A 20,549-nucleotide genomic window follows, 5' to 3' on the forward strand; every position below is an offset into this window, starting at 1 on the left:
CCTCCTTTGGGGAGGAGGAGATGTGTGTGTGGGAGGGCTGTTTGGTGGAGAAGTATGTGTATTGGGATATGATGGGAAGGCAGGGAGGGTGTGTGAGCACAGGTGTGTGTGTGTGTGTGTGATTTTAGGCAATGAAATCGACGACTGCAATTTTGTAATCAACAATTGGGACACATTTTGCAGGCACATGTGTTTCTATGTATGAGCAGGGATGTGTGTGAATGTCTGTGTGTGTGTGCGTGAGTGTGTGAGTGCGCACGCGTGTGCATGCATGCTCAGGTATGTCCCAATGTGGTTGTGGGATGTAGGTAAGAATGTTTTCTCTTAGGAAAATGGAAGGAGGGACGGGGAGGAAGATGCAGAGGAGGAGGTAGAGGTGCAGGGACTTGGGAATGGTGGCCTCACCTTAGCTGGGTGGCATCGCAGCCACCAGTAAGCACTCCCTAACTGGCTATTGGTCCACAGGTTCAATGAACAAACAAATATTTATCATTGCCTGTCAGGTGCCGGGCTTAGGGGACACAGAGATTAATGAGACTGGTCCCTGTCCCTAAGGGATCCCCCAATCTACCAGTCTCTCTCTGTCATCCTTTAAGTTCTGGCTCCTTAGGAGGCCTTCCCTGACTGCCACCCCCTCCCCCAGCAGAGTACTCAGCACCTTCTACCTGGTGACCCCTGGTTCCTGGGTTTTCCTTGAGGGCAAGGACTGACTCGGACTCTTGTCAATGCTCCCAGCACCCAGAGTCATACTGGCACAGAGAAGCACGTTCTCTGGGCGTAGGAATGCATGAATCAATCAAGGAACAAAGGAACTAACAGGGGAACAAATGAAAGCCCAATGAATAAATAATTGAAGGTAAGACGTAAAGAATGAATGAAAAAAATTCAAGAATCAGTGACCGAATGAGCAAATGAATGGAAGAACAAAACTGCTTATACTTTTATTATTTTTTTTTAAAGATTTTATTTGGGCGCCTGGGTGGCTCAGTCGGTTAAGCGGCTGCCTTGGGCTCAGGTCATGATCCCAGGGTCCTGGGATCCAGCCCCACATCAGGCTCCTTGCTCAGGGGAGAGCCTACTTCTCCCTCTCCCTCTGCCTGCCTGCTGCTCCCCCTGCTTGTGCTCTCTATCTCTCTCTGTGTGTCAAATAAATAAATAAAATCTTTAAAAAAAAATAAAAAGATTTTATTTATTTATTTATTTATTTATTTATTTGAAAGAGTGAGTGAGAGAGAGAGAGCATGGGTGGGGGAAGGTTAGGGAGGGGGAGCAGCTGGTTCCTCGCTGAGCAGGGAGCACGATGGGATTGGGGGGGGGGCTTGGTCCCAGGACCCTGAAATCATGATCTGAGCCAAAGGCAGCCGCTTAACTGACTGAGCCACCCAGGCGCCCCGCTTATTCTTTTAAAATACAAATTGGGGGACGCCTCGATGGCTCAGTCGTTAAGTGTCTGCCTTCGGCTCCGGTCATGATCCCACAGTCCTGGGATTGAGCCCCGCATTGGGCTCCCTGCTCAGCGGGAAGCCTGCTTCTCCCTCTCCCACTCCCCCTGCTTGTGTTCCCTCTCTCGCTGTGTCTCTCTCTGTCAAATAAATAAATAAAAAATCTTAAAAAAAAAATACAAATTGGGCCACATAAGTTCCTCACTTAAAATTCTCCAATGGCTTACCTTCCAGTTTGCTTGGAATAATAAACATAAAATAAAAGGCAATAAGAATAAAGAATAATAAAACTCAAGTGCCTTGTCATGGCCTCCTGGGCCTTGTGTGCCTTGTCCCTGTCTCCCTCTCTGGTCCCACTTGGGCCATCTTCCTCCTCAGCTACACTGGAATCCTTCTCAGTTCCCAGAAAAACATTGAATTTTGCCTCAGGGCCTTCTCACATGCTGTTCCTTCTTCCTAGGACACAATTCTTGCTTTTCACAGTACTGGCTCCTGTGTATCTTTGACCTGAAGTGCCTCCTCCTCAGAGAAGCCTTCCTTGACCACCTCATCTGAAGAGGTCCCCTTATTCTTTTTTTTTTTTTTAAGATTTTATTTATTTATTTGACAGAGAGATAGAGAGAGAGCACAAGTAGGCAGAGAGGCAGGCAGAGGGAGAGGGAGGAGCAGGCTTCCTGCGGAGCAGGGAGCCCGATGTGGGGCTCGATCCCAGGACCCCGGGATCATGACCTGAGCCGAAGACAGCCGCTTAACCAACTGAGCCATCCAGGCACCCCAGGTCCCCTTATTCTTGCTCTGGGCACCTAGTTTGTCTCCTTCATGGCAGTTGTCACAATCTAAAATGGTATATTTCTCAGCTCATTGCTTATTGTCTATGAATCTCTTGATCAGATCAGGGCTCTGACTTCAAGAGGTGCCTGGCATCGCTCAGGGCAGACAGGCACAGTCTAGGACCCTCATTCATCCATTCAGAATAACCTGGTGGTTAGGGGACACAGACTCTGGGCCCGGACTGCCTGGTTTGTAGACCAAGTTTGGCTCTTCTACTTCTATCACCTTGGACAAATTATTTTACCTTTCTGTGCTTCAGTATCTCTATCCGTAAACTGGAGATACTAGTAGACCCCATTTTATTGGAGTCCTGGGGAAAAACAAGGAACTGTGAGACAAGCGCTTGGCACATAGCAAGCGCCATAGAAGTGTTTGCTGTCGTCCATTCAAACATTCAATCAAACCTCAGACCTTTCCTGTGACCTCCCTTTGCCAGGCTGGGGGCTGGGGTCTCAAATAGGAATCAGGCTCCAGTGCTTGCCTTCTATGTGGCACAGGAGACTGGTGGGCATGGGACAAAGAGGCCATAGGAGGGGCCTGTTGAAATCCCCCACTATCCTTCTAGCCCCCTCACTCACATTTTCCTTTCAAGCAATTCTGAAAATTCATACCAAAACCAAATACCAAAGTCCAGCAAGCCTGCTGAGCCCTGCCATCCATTTCCCATGTAGCCATCACTCTCCTCCTGTTCTGGCTTCTGTTTTCAAGCAGCCTAGATTCTGTTGTCAGTCCTTATATCCTCCTTGGCAAAGACTGTGCACTGCTCTGCCACCCTCCCCTTCCAGAATACTTGCCTGGAAGTCCCCAGGCCTACAGCAAGCCAACCACCCACCTTCTCTGGGGATGGAGGAGAAAAGCACCTACCAGGCAGACAGAGTCACAACTCCCAGCCTCAAAAGGACATGAACCAGACTCAGCAATCCTCCAGTGCGTTTCCTAGTAAGCTGGCCCTATTTGTCTGCCCAGAGGACCAGTTCTCGTCCTTTCTTCTGTCTTCTACCTTTCCTCCCCCTCCCTCCCCACTGGTGCTCATAAATGCCCTCACCTTTTGAGTACCTCCCACCCTCTGAAACCCCCTCTCAAGCATCATCCATCTCTCCCTCTCCACAGAATTATCCTTGCAGCATGCAAATAGGTTCTAGAATTTCCCATTTAAAAAGAAAACACAAAACAAAAAACTTCCCTTAGAGAATTAAGCATTTATCCTGCCTTCTTAGGAGGAACTGCAGTTCATTCCTAGTTGATGAGGGAAAGCTTTTCTTTGCAGAAAAATGCCAACTAATACACTAGAAGGAATGTGAGAACTAGAAAAACCCCATTTGCAGCCCCAATTAGATAATCAATTTAGGCAAGAATCATCGATGATGTGTGAGTGAGCTTGGGCAGCCATGACAAAATACCATAGACTGGGTGGCTCACACAACAATTTATTTCTCCCAGTTCCGGAGGCTGGAAGTCCCACATCTAGGTCTGGTGGGACTGGTTTCTGGTGAAAGCTTTCTTCCTGGCTTGTGGACAGCCACCCCCCTGACGCATTCTTTTTTTTTTTTTTTTTAAAGATTTTTTTTTTTTTTATTTGAGACAGAGAGAACGAGAGAGAGAGCACATGAGAGGGGGGAGGGTCAGAGGGAGAAGCAGGCTCCGTGCTGAGCAGGGAGCCCGATGCGGGACTCGATCCTGGGACTCCGGGATCGTGACCTGAGCCGAAGGCAGTCGCTTAACCGACTGAGCCACCCAGGCGCCCCTCCCCTGACGCATTCTTACATGGCAGAGAGAAGGTGAACTATTTTTTTTTTTTGGTAAAGAAAAACAGTTTATTTTATTTTATTTTTTTAGAAGATTTTATTCATTTGAGAGAGAGCGAGCACGTATGTACGAGCCCTAGGGGCAGCCGGGGAGGGAGAGGGACAAACAGACTCCACGGGCTCAATCTCATGACCCCAAGACCACGACCCTGAGCGTGGGACCTGAGCAGAAACCAGCTGCTTATGAGCTGCTTAACCAGCATCTTGACTGGCCAGCCAGGCGTCCTGGAAGGTGGACTCTTTGGTGTCTCTTCTCAGAAGGACCCCAGTCCGATAGGATTAGAGCCCCACCCTTATTACCTCATTTAAGTTTAATTACTTCCATAAGTGCCCTATCTTCAAATGCAGTCATACTGGGGATTAAGGCTTCAACGTATGAATCTGGGGGGGGGGGGACACAATTCAGTGCACAGTAGATGCCAAAAATCCCAGGTGAAAGGTTTTAAAGAACAGAATGTTCACACAGCGCTGAAGGAGCCCCGCACAGCTGATCTGTATTTGCAAAAGGGCCCTTTCCTTTTTAGTGGGGTGATCCGGTAGACACCTCGTCACTGGAGTAGGCTGGCACTATGTGCCTCCTCATGTGATGACAACTAAGTACACATCATCACTAAGAAGAAGAATTGCTACAGATGCTTAATCTAAAAGCAATCAAGGGGTCAGCAAACTAGGGGTCATATGTGACCCTCTGCCTGTTTTTGTGCATCCCCTGAGCTGAGTGGCTTTTACATTTTTAAGTGGTTCCAAAGATTCAAAGGAAAGGGGGTGCCTGGGTGGCTCAATTGATTAAGCATCGGACTCTTAATTTCAGTTCCAGTCATGATCTCAGGGACCTGGGATCAAGCCCCACATTGGGCTCCACACTCAGCTTGGAGTCGGCCTGTCCCTCTCCCTCTGCTCCTCTCCTACCCCCCCACCCCGTGCTCACTTGTTCTCTCTCTTTCTCAAATAAATAAATAACTAAGATCTTTTTTTAAAAAATCAAAGGAAGAATAATACTGCGTGACATATGATAATTAGGGTAAATCCAAATTTCAGTATCCATAAATAAAGTTGTATCGAAGCATAGCCACGCTCCAGTGGCATACATATTATGTGTGGCTGCTTTCATGTTATAATGAGGGTTGAATAGTTGGAACAGAGGCTGTATGATCTGCAGAGCCAAAAATATTTAGTTGGCTTTATAGGAAGTTTGCCAACCCCTGTTCTTGACCTAACTTCCAGGTACAAGAGATTCAGGGCTTAGAGGACTAAGGTGAACAACACTTTTAAGGGAACTTCAAACCTATCTATAGTATGGAATATATATATATTTTTTAAGATTTTATTTATTTGTTTGACAGAGAGTGAGAGAGCACAAGCAGGGGGAGCAGCAGAGGGAGAGGGAGAAGCAGACTCCCCGCTGAGCAGGGAGCCCAACACGGGGCTCCGTCCCAGCACCCTGGGATCATGACCTGAGCTGAAGCAGATGCTTAACCGACTGAGCCACCCAGGCACCCCTACAGTATGGAATATTCTTTTTTTTTTTTTTAAGATTTATTTATTCATTTGAGAGAGCGAGAATGAGAGAGAGTACATGAGAGGGGGGAGGGTAGTATGGAATATTCTATGAGACAACTGGCCTGGTCACTTTAAAAAGTTGCTGTCATTAAAAAAAAAAAAAGGCAGGATGGGGGTAACCATTCTAAACTAAAAGAGACTAAAGAGGCATCACCACCAAACATAGCATGTGAACCTTGGTTAGATATTTTTGGAGAAAAACCTGCTATCACAGATAGTGGTCAATGTGTTTTTCTCTCTCTCTCTCTCCTAGATTTTCAGCTCCACTAAGGCAGGGGTTTTGTCTCTAAATCTACCCAGCACCTTGCAAGTGCCTGACACCTAGTAAGTGCTTGATAGACACTGGTTGAAAACAGGAATGAAAGAAGGAATCAATTTTGCTTGAGGGACAGGGATGACCTCCCAGAGGAGAGAGCGTCTGAGTGGTTTCTGAAGGATAAACAGGAGACTGCCCACAGGGGAAACTTCTGATAGAGCCCCGCTGCTGAGTGGCCAGGGATGACATTCATTCCGGGGGCCCCAGACAGCAAGCAGAACTCTGACTCGTGGGGGGAGGCTCAGGCAGGCAGAGTTACAGCTCAAGAGCAGGAAGAACAACAGTGGTCAGAACAGCTCAGCAGCAGAATGGTTGGTCTCAGGAGGGGCCAGAGTGTGAGCAAGCAGAGGAGATCCAAATGTGGGCTGGGGGTGGGCCTCCATGATGATGCACACCACCACCAAGCCTTTGCACTGAGATGCCCCCCATCTGGGGTCCTCTCTCCTCTTGTTTTGCCCAGGCTCCGCGTTCTAGTCGGGTGGGATTTTCTCCCTACTCTGAACCTTGGGCACTTCCTGTCTGCACCAGCAGGGGGCGTTCTGCATGCTTGGCCTTTTATGGGCAAGCAAGTCTTCACCTGGTGAAGAAGCGGGGCCTCTCACAGGCTGTATGACCTTGAGAAAGCGTCTGCCTGTCTCTGGGCTTCTGTTTCCCGATCTGTACAAGGATAGACGCCCAGTGAGGGCTCTTCAATGTCCAGGAGTCTTTGCTTGAAGCCTGTCTTGTCCTCTTGGCCTGTATATGTCCCCTTGGCCTGTATATGAACGGGGACTCCCGGAGGACAGAGAGCGTACTGGCTGAAGCCCCTCTGCCAGACCCTCAGGAAGAGACCTGGCTCATGTCCACACAGCGCAGGAGCAAGGGGGTGGGTGGGGGTGGGGGGTGCTGGGGGTGCTGGGGGTGGTGGCTGTCCGGCAGGTGCGTGCTGATGTTCTGACCTCCTTCCTTGTCAAAGGCTGCGAGTTTCATTCAGGCCCCACAAGTTACTAGCTGTGTTATGTTAGGCAAGTGACTTAACAATTCTCGGCTTTAGCTTCTGCATCAATAAAACTAGAACAGTAATAGCTGTCTTCCAGGATGAGGAATAAAAGAAACGATGGCTTTAAAAGCACCTTTAACCCGATGTACAAACAGCAGTCAGAAGCCAGCCAGCGAGGTTGTTTTATTTATTTGTTTATTTATTTTAGAGTTTATTTGAGAGAGAGACCAAGAGAGTGAACGAGAGAGAGAGAGAGAGAACACGAGCAGGGTGAGGGGCAGAGGGAGAAGCAGACTCCTTGCTGTGCAGGGAACCCGATGCAGGGCTCGATCCTGGGCTCAGTCCTGGAGATCCTGGGGCTCCGGGATCATGACCTGAGCCGAAGGCAGACACTTAACCAACTGAGCCACCCAGGCGCCCTTGATCAGGAGTTTTAGAATGTCTTCCCCAACAACTCCTTACCCTAGTCCCTCCATCCTCATAAGCTGATTGATGCAGGGAGAAATCATAAATACTTTCTATGTCTAAAGCATACCCAGCCATAGTAGGCACTCAGATATTGGTTAAATGAAAGGTTCATTCCATAACCACTATCTCACTTGAGCCTTGAAGCCAACTGGGAAGGGGCAAGATAAGGCTCTTCTCTGCTGCTAAGGTGAAGCCACTGCGGCTCAGAGAGGGAAAGTGGTTTGCCTAAGGTCACACAGAAGAGCTGGGTTTGGAAGCTGGTTCCTTCGGCCTGCAGAACCCAGAATTGAGATCTCCTGCCATGCAGCCCCCTGGGGTCAGGCACTTGCCAGGCTCTGCCTTATTCACCCTCACAGAAGGGCGACCCAGTGGGTGACACTTGGATAAGTCCAGGGGCTCGGCTCTGCTCCTTGATGGCCCAGAGGCTCTGCTCCTCGGACAGAGAGGCAGCTTGGCCTTGGCTTAGCTGCCCGTTTATCAACAGACCCATGGAGCCACAGGACAGGTGTCCCAGAGCAGGACAAGGGGGAAACCGGCAGAGTACAGGGGCTGACTAAGCCTGTGGGACTGGCTCTGGGTGGCTGACCCAGCCAGGGGGTCAAGTTGACCTGACAGGTCAGGGGTATGCCACCCCAGGGCCTAGGTGCTCCCAACCTTTGGGGACTACTACCGTGTTTCTGGTTAGTGGGGCTCTTATCCTGGGGGTTGGGGGAGGTTTCTAGAGGAGGGCAGTGCTTGGCTGGGAGCACCATGAGGCAGGCAGTGGGATCATCTCCCAGATTTCTCCTACCAGGGGTGTTGACACTCCCCTACCCTGATGCCCAGGAGCCATTTGAGGCCCAGGAGGACATGAGAACCAGTAGAAGCCGGATCAAGTACTTGTATGCCCTGGGCAGGCCTTGGAATCTCTTTTTCCCTGGGGGACAGGACAGAACATTACAGAGATGCTGGGTATCAGAGTGGGGCTGGAGTGTTCCTAAAGGGGCAGCAAGATTTTCATGGGGGGTGGAGAACTCTAATGGGAGGGAGGGCTAGAGTATTAAAGTGGGTGCAGAATAATATATATGTTGGTATGTTTCGGGGGCACTGGGGTATGAAGGTTGGAGCGCACGTTTTAAAGTTGAGCTGGAGGGCAACCCTCTTGGGTCCCCTCCCTCTTTGGGAGCTCTGTACTATCACTCAGTAAACTTTGCTGCCCCCACACACACACACACACAAATGTTGAGCTGGAGCCTCACAGCAGGGTATGAAGTACATCAGAGATAATGGGGTATCATACAGTGGGGGTTACAGAACGTCATGGAGGGCTGGGTTATTTCACAAGGTGTTAGAATATTATTGGGCAGTGAGGAAGACCTAGAGTATCTCAGAGGGAGGCTGGGATATTATAGAGAAGGCCAAAGTCTTCTGGGAGAAGCTGGATTATTTGAGGGCATAGGACTACTTCAGAGGGGGTGGAGTCTTTTACAGGGGGGGATGGGATATCTCAGAGGTGAGTGAGAATGGTGGTGGGGATGCCGTGGGGCCCTGAGGCACCTGGGGAGCCCCCTTAGCCCTGGGTCTGCAGTCCAAGGATTCTAGGGGCGTCCCTGGGAGTCCAGTCTCATGCTCTCTCCTCTCTCCTCCCAGGGCAGGTCATCGCCTCCAGTTCAGTCATAAGCAGTCCTTAGCTATGGGCTACAGCGAGATGCTGGTGACCATGGCCTTGAGAGCCAACATCCGCTGTTGCCTCCAAGTCAATGACACCAAGGAGAAGCCAGTCCCAGGGCAGAATCCTGCCTGAGCTCTGGGGCTTCCAGATAAGGGTCAGGCCAACTTGACCATTCCTCTGCCTCTGGGCAAGACTCCCTTCCCCTTTTCAGCAGCCCTCTCCTAAAAGTGGGATTCCCAGTTGAAGTAGGGAGCATTGATGGGCACAGACCCCTCTGGTTCCAGGGATCTCTTTGCAGTCTACCCACAGTCCCTTCTGCACTGACGGGGGGGCTTGCTGATTTCCTCAGTATGGGAGCCCTGTTGGGGTGGGGGAGCCCTACTGTGCCTCAAGGCTCCAGCAGCCTGTGAGATCTGAGACCCTTGGGTGCCAGGAGGGCTCAGTGCTGGAGAGGGTGTCTGTAGGCAGTGGGCGGAAGAGCGTGTGCCAACTCTGGGTGGCCTCCGGCCCTCGGGGGACCATTCCTGTTTGTTCTGCCATGCACAGCTTTAGCAACCTATTGGGCTGTCACTTCACCAAGTATCAGTTGGACTATGCCAACTTCTCCAACTGCTGTACACACGACACGTTCCACCTTGCAAGGGGTGAGTGGCCCCGGCTCACTTAACATAGGACAGAGCCCCAGACTCCCACCCTGCCAGAGCGTCAACATTTCTCCCCAGCCACACACGCTGTCCAAGGAGATGGCACAATGCCGTGGTTTCTCACCCAGTGTCAGGCCTGGGCCTGGTATCTCCCCTCTCTGAGTGTGCTATGTCTCCATCAAACTGAAGACTATCCTCTCATCCCCCAGCAGACTGAGGCTCCCTGGGGAGGGAGAGATCCTGGGGTGGGGGTGGGGGGCTTCCTGCAGTCCTCCAGGCCTTATCAGTGTGGGAAGAAAGAACATAAATATTGTCTCTGAGACAGCCAGGTCAGCCTGGCCTGGCATAAGCCCAGGCCTGGAGTCCCTGCCAGAGGAAGGAAAGAAGAAAGGGAAGAGGAATCACCTTTTATTGAGCACCTACTATGTATCAGGCCCTATTCTAGACATGCTACATGCATTATCTCCCTGTGAAGTAGAGTTGCTCTTCCTTCTATAGGGATAGGGAAACGAAGGCCAGAGAGCTCCGGAGACTTGCCCAAGGTCACACAGCTAGTGAATGAGTAAAAAAGAAAAAGCTGGGTTTTGGTTCAGGGTCTACCTGAACTGACTAACACTGCCTTCTCTCCATAACCCTGATGTGGGCCACTGGACAAATCCTCATTTCTCCAACTATTGGCTGAGTGACCTTGAATAAATTGCTTAAACTCCTGAAGCCTCAGTCTCCTGGTCTGTAAAATGGGTATATTAATAAAATCTATGTTATACAATGAACTGAGATGATGCATGTGAAGTGCCTGTTGTACTGCATTAGTGTGCAGAGTAAATGTTAGCTAAGTAGTCCCCATAAGAGGGGACTACTATTCCCATTTTACAGACAGGGAAGCGAGGTTAGAGAAGGTGAGACGTGGGTGTCTGGCACGAAGTTGGTATTCCTTTTACTCTGAAAGGCTGAACGAATGGATGGATACATGAAGAAGGGGGAGGTGGAAGCAAGGTCAAGGTCACAGGTATCAATCGCTCCCCTCATCCATCTTTATTAACGACCACAACAGTGCCCATCACACCTTGTGCCTGGCCCCTAACCACCTGATGGACACAGTCCTAGAGAGCTGGCAGCTCTGTGGGGCCTGATGACATCCTTGGATCTGAATAAAGGAGAAATCTTTCCTGCCAAGCATCTGGCCGGTGTGGCTCTGCTTGAGAACCTGACCTGGAAATTCCATGGTGAGGGCCCATCTCCAAGTCTCTGACAGCCAACAAAGAATATAGGAAAACACTGCCCAGCTGCTCTCTCAGAGGTCCTAGGGAACTAAGAGGAAATTCATTCTTTATTGTAGCAAGAAATATTTCAGTTAGACTGCAGAAGGGACTTACTGACAGATCAGGGAACAAGCCTGGAGTTCCTTACTAGAGTTAGGAAATGACACAGTGGTCCCTGTGGGTGGCTCCACAGGCCGAGCCCTGGGAAAGGAGGGAGCCAGAATGAGGCTGAAGCATAGTCCCCACAGTTCCTGCACAGGGGGACCCTTGTCTAATGGAGGAGACATATCACACCCCCAGGTCGATAGCCAAGTGTGAGGCCGTTGGAGAGGAGAGGGGAGAGTTGGGGGAGAGGGGGGGCTCTGAGAGAAGGAGCTCATGTGGTCCCATGGGAGGTACTCCTGGGCTGCGGGGTGGGTAACAAGAACGTGAAGATGTCCAAGGCAAGTGAGGGGAGAAACAGGGAACCCTCTGCTGAATGCCAGGCCCCATGCTCAGCACTTTACATGTGGCGTGTCATTTCACCATCCATCCCACAAATATTTATTGAATTGGCCAGGCTCTGTGCTAGGGACTAAGGCTACAGCTATGAACAAAGCTGACACCGTCCCTCCCCTCCTAGAACTTAGAAGGGGGAGACAACACACGTGTAATATCAAGGGTGATACGTGCTTTGAAGAAAAGCAGGGAAGGAAGTAGAGCAAGGTGGCAACTGGGAGTCAGGACTCCTTTTTTTTTTTAGGTGAGAGAAGGACTCTCTGCAGAGATAATATGAAGCAGGAATCTGAATAAAGTGTGGGGACAGTCAGTGCAAAGGCCCTGAGGTGGGAGTGTGCCTGGCAGGCTCTAGGAACAGCAGACCTCCTGGGAGAGTGAATGAGGGACCTGATGAACCAGAGCTGAGCGGAGAGAGATGCGCGTGTTCCGGCGCGCTCGTCAGCCACAGCACAATTTGTGATTTTGTTATAATGTGATGGGAAACCCCTGGAGGCTTTTTGAGCAGGAGAGTAATATGATTTTTAAAAATATTTTTGGGGGGCGTCTGGGTGGCTCAGTCGGTTCAGCAGCTGCCTTAGGCTCAGGTTGTGGTCCCGGGGTCCTGGGGTTGAGCCCCCTGAGTGGGGCTCTGTGCTAGGCAGGGAGGCTGCTTCTCCCTCTCCCCACCCCCCACCCCGCTCCTGTTCTCTTCTCCCTCTCAAATAGATAAATAAAATCTTTAAAAAATAATAAATAAAAAATAAATAAATTTTTTTTTAAGATTTTATTTTCAGGGGCGCCTGGGTGGCTCAGTCAGTTAAGTGTCTGCCTTCAGCTCAGGTCATGATCCCGGGGTCCTGGGAAGCAGGGAGCCTGCTTCTCCCTCTCCCTCTGCTGCTCCCCCTGCTTGTGCTCTCTCTCTCTCTGTGTCAAATAAATAAATAAAATCTTAAAAAAAAAAGATTTTGGGGCGCCTGGGTGGCTCAGTTGTAAAGCGTCTGCCTTCGGCTCAGGTCATGATCCCAGGGTCCTGGGATCGAGCCCCGCATCGGGCTCCCGGCTCGGCGGGAAGCCTGCTTCTCCCTCTCCCACTCCCCCTGCTTGTGTTCCCTCTCTTGCTCTGTCTCTGTCAAATAAATAAATAAAATCTTTAAAAAAAAAGATTTTATTTTCAAGCAATCTTGATTACTTAAAATATTAAAATCTTGACCCCAAGATCAAGAGTCTCACACCCCACTGACTGAGCCAGCCAGGCACCCCTTAATTTAATTTTTAAATAGATAATATATTCATATGGTTCAAAAAGAAAAATATATTAAAAGCCCCCAAAATGCAAAGGCCCTAAAAGGAATGCAAAGGCTCTGCAAAATCTTGTTCCCCTTCATCCCCTTATTCCCTCTCTTGCACCAGTCACACGCATTAGTTTCTTGGTTGTCCTTCTAAGATTTCTTTATACAAGTGCAAGCATATGTTTAATTAACATTTATATAGCACTTACTATGTGTCAGACCTTATTCTAAATTCTTTAAAAGATTAACTCATTTAATCCTCATAACTCAACCCTGTGAGGTAAATACTATTAGCCCTACTTTACAGAGGAAGAAACTAGGGCACAGAGAGGCTGAATTATTGCCCAAGATTGCACAGCTTTCTAAGTAGCCATATTAGTTTTCTAGGGTTGTCATAACAAATTACCACAAACCGGATGTCTTCAAACAACAGAAATTTGTTCTCTCATAGTTCTGGAGGCTAGAAGTCCAAAACTGAGGTGTCGACAGGGTTCATTCTTTTTTTTTTTTTTTTAAGATTGTATTTATTTATTTGAGAGAGAGAGCACAGCAGAGGGAGGGGCAGAGGGAGAGGGAGAAGCTGACTCCTGGTTGAGCAGGGGCTCCATCCTAGGACCCTGGGATCATGACTTGAGCCAAAGGCAGAGGCTTAACCGACTGCCATCCAGGTGCCCCAGGGTTCATTCTTCTTAGGGGCTCTAGGGAGAATTTGTCCCATGCCTCTCTCCCAGCCTCAGGTGGTTGCTGGCAGTCCTTGGTGTTCCTTGGCTTGTAGATGCATCTCTCCAATCTCTGCCTCTGTCTTCATATGGCATTTTCTACTGCGTGTCTGTCTCTGTGTCCAAATATTCCTCTTCTTATAAGGACACCAGTCGGGGCACCTGGGTGGCTCAGTTGGTTAGGTGACTACCTTCAGCTCAGGTCATGATCCCTGGGTCCTGGGATCGAGCCCCGCCTCGGGCTCCCTGCTCTGCCAGAAGCCTGCGTCTCCCTTTCCCACTCCCCCTGCTTGTGTTCCCTCTCACGCTGTCTCTCTCTCTCTCTCTCTGTCAATTAAATAAATAAATAAAATCTTAAAAAAAAAATAAGGACACCAGTCGTGTTGGATTTAGGGCCCGCCCTAATCAGGTATGACCTTAACTTGATCTACAAAGACCCTATTTCCAAACAAGGTCACTTTCATAGGTTCCAGATGGACATGAATTTTGGTGGGACATTACTCAACCCAGTATCATACTAGAATGTGTATTTGAACTAAGGCAGTCTGGCTTCTGAGTCTGTGCTCTTAATCACTGGTCATGCTGTCACTCAGTAAGATTATAAATATATATTAACAAAAAATATTAAAATCCCCTTTCTCTACAAACAGTGGAATATCATATGCTTCTCTGTACCTTGCTTTTTATTTATTATTTATCTATTTTTAAAATTTTTTTTAAAGATTTTTTTTTTATTTGATAGAGAGAGACACAGCAAGAGAGGGAACACAAGCAGGGGGAGTGGGAGAGGAGAAGCAGACTTCCCGCTGAGCAGGGAGCCCGATGCGGGGCTCGATCCCAGGACCCTGGGATCATGACCCGAGCCGAAGGCAGACGCCTAATGACTGAGCCACCCTGGCGCCCCTATTTATTTATTTTAAAAGATTTTATTTACTTATTTGAGAGAGAGAGAGCATGAGCAAGAGGAGGGGCAGAGGGAGAAGCAGACTCCTCACTGAGCAAGGAGCCTGACATGGGGCTCGATCCCAGGACCCTGGGCAGACGCTCAACCAACTGAGCCACCCAGGTGCCCCAATTTATTTTTTTAAGTCATCTCTACACCCAGTGTGGGGCTTGAACTCATGACCCTGAGATCCAAGAGTAGCATGCTATACCCACCGAGCCAGCCCAGGCACTTCATGCCTTCCTTTTTAAAGCTTTTATTTGTTTGTTTGTTATTTATTTGTTTGTTTGTTTACAGAGGGGTCACCAGCAGGGAGAGGGGCAGAGGAAGAGAGAAAGAAGACTCCAGTTGAGCGACCAACTCTTGATTTCAGCTCAGGTCATGATCTCAGGGTCGTGGGATTGAGCCCTTAACCGGGTTCCACACTCAGCAGGGAGTCTGCTTGAGGATTTTTCTCCCTCTGCCCCTCTTGCCACTCATGCACTCTCTCTCTCAAATACATAAATAAATCTTAAAAAAAAAAAACCAACAACGAACTTTCCCTATCAGAACACACAGATCTCCCTCATTCTTTTTCATAGTTGCATAGTGTCCCATTTAATGGGTGGACGGTCCTCTACCTAACCTAACCCCTTACTAATGGACCATTGGGTTATTTTGAGTCTTTTGCTATTGCCAACAGTGCTGCAGAGAATAACTTTATACAAACTTCATTTCTCACTTGTGCAAGCATATCTGAAGGATAAATTCCCAGAACCAGGATATCTGGATGCATTGAGAATTTTGATAGATTTTGCCAAAATGCCCTTTTGGGGGCCTGTACCCATTTATATTCACGTGTGTGAGAGTCCTCTGTGACAACATGCACTAGAGTGTGGTTTCCTTACAGAAGTACCTCCAGACTATATTATTAAACTTTGGGACCTTTTGCCAGACTGGTAGGAAATGGTATATCAGTGTGGTTTTCCTGATTTTCATTTCTCCTGAGTTTGAGCTTCTTTCCATATGTTGAGAAGCCATGTGTATTTACCTTTCTGGGAACTGTCAATTCATATCCCGTGCCTGTTTCTATTAGGTTGTTGGTCCTTTTAATGATTTTCCAGAAATGCTTTATAGATTAGAGAGATGACCCTTTGTCTGTGATCTGAGTTGCAAGCATGTTCCTCTAGTTTGTCATTTGTCTTATGACTTGATTTATAGTGTTTTACTTGCAAAAGTTTTTGATTTGTACATAGTTGACTTTAATCAAACTTTTTAAAAAGATATTTATTTACTTATTTATTTGAGAGAGAGAGAGAGAGCACAAGCAGGGGGAGGGGAAGGGGCAGAGGCAGAGGGAGAAGCAGGCTCCCCACTGAGCAGGGAGCCCAAGGCAGGACTCAATCCCAGGACTCTGAGATGAGATCATGACCTGAGCCGAAGGCAGAGGCTTAATCGACTAAGCCAGCCAGGTGTCCTAATCAAACTTTTATTGACGGCTTTTTGGGCTTGAGTCACGGTTGACTTTTCTCACCCTGAGATTATAGATTCTCCGATGTCTTCCTCTCGTGTTTTATGGTTTTGTTTTGATTTTTTTTAATATTTAAATATTTGATCCCTTTGGAGCTTATCCTCGGTGAAGTACTCGATATGACATACAGGTCTAATTTTTTTCCCAGTTGGCTACCTGTCTTAACACTGTTTATTAGAGTCCGTTCTCCACTTTGAGATGCCGCGTTTATCAAATACTAAGTAACTGTACATTGAGGGGCACCTGGGTGGCTCAGTCGTTAAGCGTCTGCCTTCGGCTCAGGTCATGATCCCAGGGTCCTGGGATCGAGCCCCGCATCCGGCTCCCTGCTCTGCCGGGAGCCTGCTTCTCCCTCTCCCACTCCCCCTGCTTGTGTTCCCTCTCTTGCTGTGTCTCTCTCTGTCAAATAAATAAAATCTTTAAAAAAAAAAGTAACTGTACATTGAGTCTATTTCCGGACAGTCTATTCCAGTCCATTGGTCTGCTTGTCTCCTCCTGCACCCCAATCAAGTTGTTTTAATTATTGACACTTTAAATATTGTCTAGGGCGCCTGGGTGGCTCAGATGGTTGAGCATCTGCCTTTGGCTCAGGTCATGATTCCGGGGTCCTGGATCGAGTCCCGCATCGGGCTCCCTGCTGGGTGGGGAGCCTGCTTCTCCCTCTGCCTCTGCCTCTGCCTCTCTCTCTCTCTGACTCTCATGAATAAATAAATAAATAAATAATAAAAAACATTAAAAAAAAATAAATATTGTCTATAGTAGTGAAGTTAGTCTTGTCCTCTTCCCCCCCCCCCCTCATATAGTTTCCTGGTATTCTTTTCCATTTTTTTTTTTTCTGAGGGTGGTGAACCTCAGGAGATCTCATGGGACTTATACTCTGTAAGGGAACAGACAATAAACAATAATTACATGTCACTTGGTAGTGGCAAGAAAAACAATAAAGCAGATAAAAGGACAGAGGGCAGCCAGGGAAGGCCCCTGGATGAGGTGGTTACACCTGAGTGAAGGGATGGAGGCCACCCGGATACCCGGCGGAAGACGCTCCTAGCAGGACCAAGGACAGATGCAAAGGCCTGAGCCAGGAGCATGCTTGGCATGTTGAAAACAACAAGGCCGCCAATGCAGCTGGAATGGTGTGTTCAGATGGGAGAGTGGGAGGCGATGAGGTAGATCATGCCGGCCTTGCAGGTCATAGCAAGGACGCTGGCTTTGGAGAGCCAGCGTCCTTGGAGATGGGGATCCACGGGAGGGGACAGAGCAGCATAGTAACAGGTTCTGACCTCCCTTTTTACAGGCTGCAGTGTGGAGAACAGGCTGTACAGGTGAGGGCAGCAGCAGGGAGGGCAACAGGATTTGGGATGGGTGAGTGGATCGTAACTCGGTTTCCTTGTCCGTCTCCCCCACTGAACTGTGAGCTTTACAAGGACAGGCAGTGATCTATGCACAGAGTAGGCATGGATAAACATTGGTGGGAGGAGGAAGGGAGGGAGGATAGACTGGAGGAGGCAGGAGAGGCAGAGTCCCCTGGGGAATGGCTCTGCAAAGGCCACAGACAGTGGAGGAGCAGATGTGATAAGAGAGCCGGCTCCCCAGCAGGGATGAAGGCTGAAAGGGGCTGAAGCTGGGGAAGCTGGTCTTCCCAACCTGGTGCCCACCCAACCCAGGATCTGTGACCCCCACCGAGGACAGGCTATGTGCAGTTTAGGCTGGAGTTTTGCTACCGCAGGGACCCTGGAGAGGGGCTCTGTTCCCCAAGGACAGAGGGTTCAAGGGTGAAGTAGCCTGGGAGAGAGAGCAGCTTTCCTGAATTCTGGCACTCTGAGGCCCTGGGAAGGGATAATTTGTCCTCTTTACAGATGGTAAATTGAGGCTCCAAGAAGGAAAGGAACTCACCCAAGGTCACATAGCAAATAAATGGCCCAGCCCAGTCTCAGAGACTTGGTGTCTATAAGACAGCTCCGTGGCCACTGCCTAATTTTGCTCTGGGTCCCTCTGCAGTTTTGCGGAGTGACCAGGTACAGAAGGAAGCGATGACTCCTAGCATTCAGTCAGCCCTTAGCTGCTCTCCAGGCACTGCTGCTGATGCCCCAGTGGGGGTAGGACCCAGCTAAGGGGAACAGGAGAATGGGACCCTTCACAACTTCATGATGCTTTGAGGAGAATGGGCCTGGGAGCAGAGCAGGTAGATAAGAGGCACCAAGCTAAGGGACAGAGGAAAGAGGTTGGGCTTTGAAGTACATCTTGGCTTTGCCACGATCTCACTGCCTGACTTTAGGTAAATAGCATCGATCCAGAAACCTCAGTTTATGCATCTGTAAAATGGGAATATCATATCGTGCAGTATCAATCGCATGATATCATGCGCCCACTGGAGCGCAACTATTTCGGGCCTCTAACCTCAGAGAGGAAAGTCCCAGAAACACAGGGTTGAATGAGGCAATAGGAGTCCAGTGCTAGTCCAGTGGCTTTCCCCCACCCAGACTAGGGTGCTGGCATCCCTGTCCCCTGTCCACTGCTCCTAGGTGAAAGGGAAATGAGTTGTGTCTCAAGTCCCAGGCCTACAAGTTGATCCAGGCTCTCGGGGATCTGGCCGGTGCTGATGCCTATTAGGGTCAGGTGAGCTGCACCAAGTACCTCAAAGTACTTGCTCACTCTGGGCCTCAGTTCCTGGGTATCTCTTTAGCACTGGTTGGAGGTGGGCAGGAATTGGAGGCCTTCTAATGGGCAGATGGAGTAGGCTGCTTCAATAGTAGTGAGCTCCCTGTCTCTGAGGTATGTAAAGAGAGACTGGACAAGCCCTGGGAAAGGATTCACTCAGCAGACATTAAATAGTGGCAAGAAAGAGGGTACATGGTATGGGAAGGGCTGGTCAAGGACTTCTAAATTGAGCTCTGAAGGACCAGTATGAGTTAAAGTAGGGAAGAGAAGAGTGTTTAGGTTTGAGAGAACAGGAGGTGCAATGCCTAGAGGTAAGAGAGAACCCTGCATTTTCAAGGAACTGAAAGTTTAGCATGTCGGAAGAGTAGAAAGCAAAGGGCAGTGACTGAGTTGGGTGAGGTCAGAAGTCACCAGTCCTCATCTAAATTAAGGGGATCCATCTTAGGGGTCAGGATCCACCCTGTCCCATGATGGTCAAGGATGAGGAACGAGCCAGGTCTCTGAGAGGATGGGGCAGGGAGAGAACCATCTGTGCAAATACCTGGAGGAGAGGAAAGAGAGTTGAGAGCAGCTCCGTCTGTCTAGAGCCTGGCGGGGAGAGAGGGGTGTGGGTGTGGCTGAGACTAGAGACCCAGGTAGGGCCTTGTGGGTCTTCCTGAGTAGCCTGAGGCCATTGGGAGTCACCAAAGGGTTTTACATGGTGGTGGAAGTGTGTGTGTGTGTGGGGGGGGGTAGTGATCCAACCCCAGCAAAAACATTGAGGAAGGATGTCTGGGATGTCCTTTAAAGTCCCTGCAGGCCCTAAGACCGCGCAGAAACTCAGGGGAGTCCCCCTCTCTTAGGCACAACCTCATTAGAGGCATCTCAGGGAGGATGAGGAAGTTCATTTGTCAGAGGAACCTCAGAGAAGTCAAGTGACACCTGGAGGTGGGGTCTGGTCTCAGCTCATCACTGATTCAGTGAGTCAGTTAAGTCCTAGCTCTCAGAACGTAGGGGCTGGAAGGACAATTCTGCCGCCAAGATAGGGAAGTGAGACTCCCAGACAGAGGTTAAATGAAATTGCTCCAGACCACAGAGCAAATCAGTGGCAGGGTCAGGGTCAGGGAGCACGAAACTAGTGTCTACAGAGGACCCGGTATGCGCCAGTCCAGTGCTTGGCACTTTACACATCACATCATTTAATGCCGTACCGCTCCATTCTGCAGATGAGCATACTGAGGAGCAGATGGCAGGACTCTTGTTCCGGGTCATAGAGAGAGAGGGCTGGAAACCAGGTCTGCAGACTCCTTGTCCTGCTGCACTTTCGGGTCTACATTTAAGGTGGGGGGTAAGGAGGCGGGGCGTGTCCGGGAGAGTGAGGGGGAGGGTGGGGCTGTGTTTCTGGGACTTTCCTCTCTGAGGTCAGAGGCCCGAAACAGTTGTGCTCCAGTGGGCGCCCCGAAGCGTGGCCACACGTTATCTGCCCCGCCCGCTGCGGGGAGCGGTCTAGACACAGCGCGCGGCCCTCCTCTGTCCCCTCTCCCCGTAGAACGGCGAGAACCTCGCCAAACCCTCGGCGCGCCGCGAACGTGTCCCGGGGCGTCCCGGCGCGCTGAAGCTGGCGCCGCTGCGGCAGGGCCTGGTGGCCGGCCACGGGGACACAGCGTCGCACTCCTCCGCCTCACCCCTCCCGGCGCAGCTACCCGCCGACGGCAGCGGCGCTGAGCGTGGCTGCCGCCGCCCCGCGCGCGCCAATTAGGAAGCAGAGGCGGCCTCCGGGCACGCCTCCCCTGTGACGTCACGCAGCCGTCCAGGAAGCCCCGCCCAGTGGCCTTGCTTGGGAAAAGCCTGGTGGGGGGCCTTGGATGCCCATGTGAATCGCACACATACCTGCCCTGAGGATTAGAGGCAGGGTGAATAGTCTCCTAATTTTAAAATGTATTTATTCACTCAGTTGCTCTTCATCCACCTTCATCTGTCCATCCATCTGGACCATCCACTCAACCATAGCTCTTG

The sequence above is a fragment of the Neomonachus schauinslandi genome, chromosome 4 (assembly GCF_002201575.2).
Source record: "Neomonachus schauinslandi chromosome 4, ASM220157v2, whole genome shotgun sequence".
Taxonomy (NCBI): domain Eukaryota; kingdom Metazoa; phylum Chordata; class Mammalia; order Carnivora; family Phocidae; genus Neomonachus; species Neomonachus schauinslandi.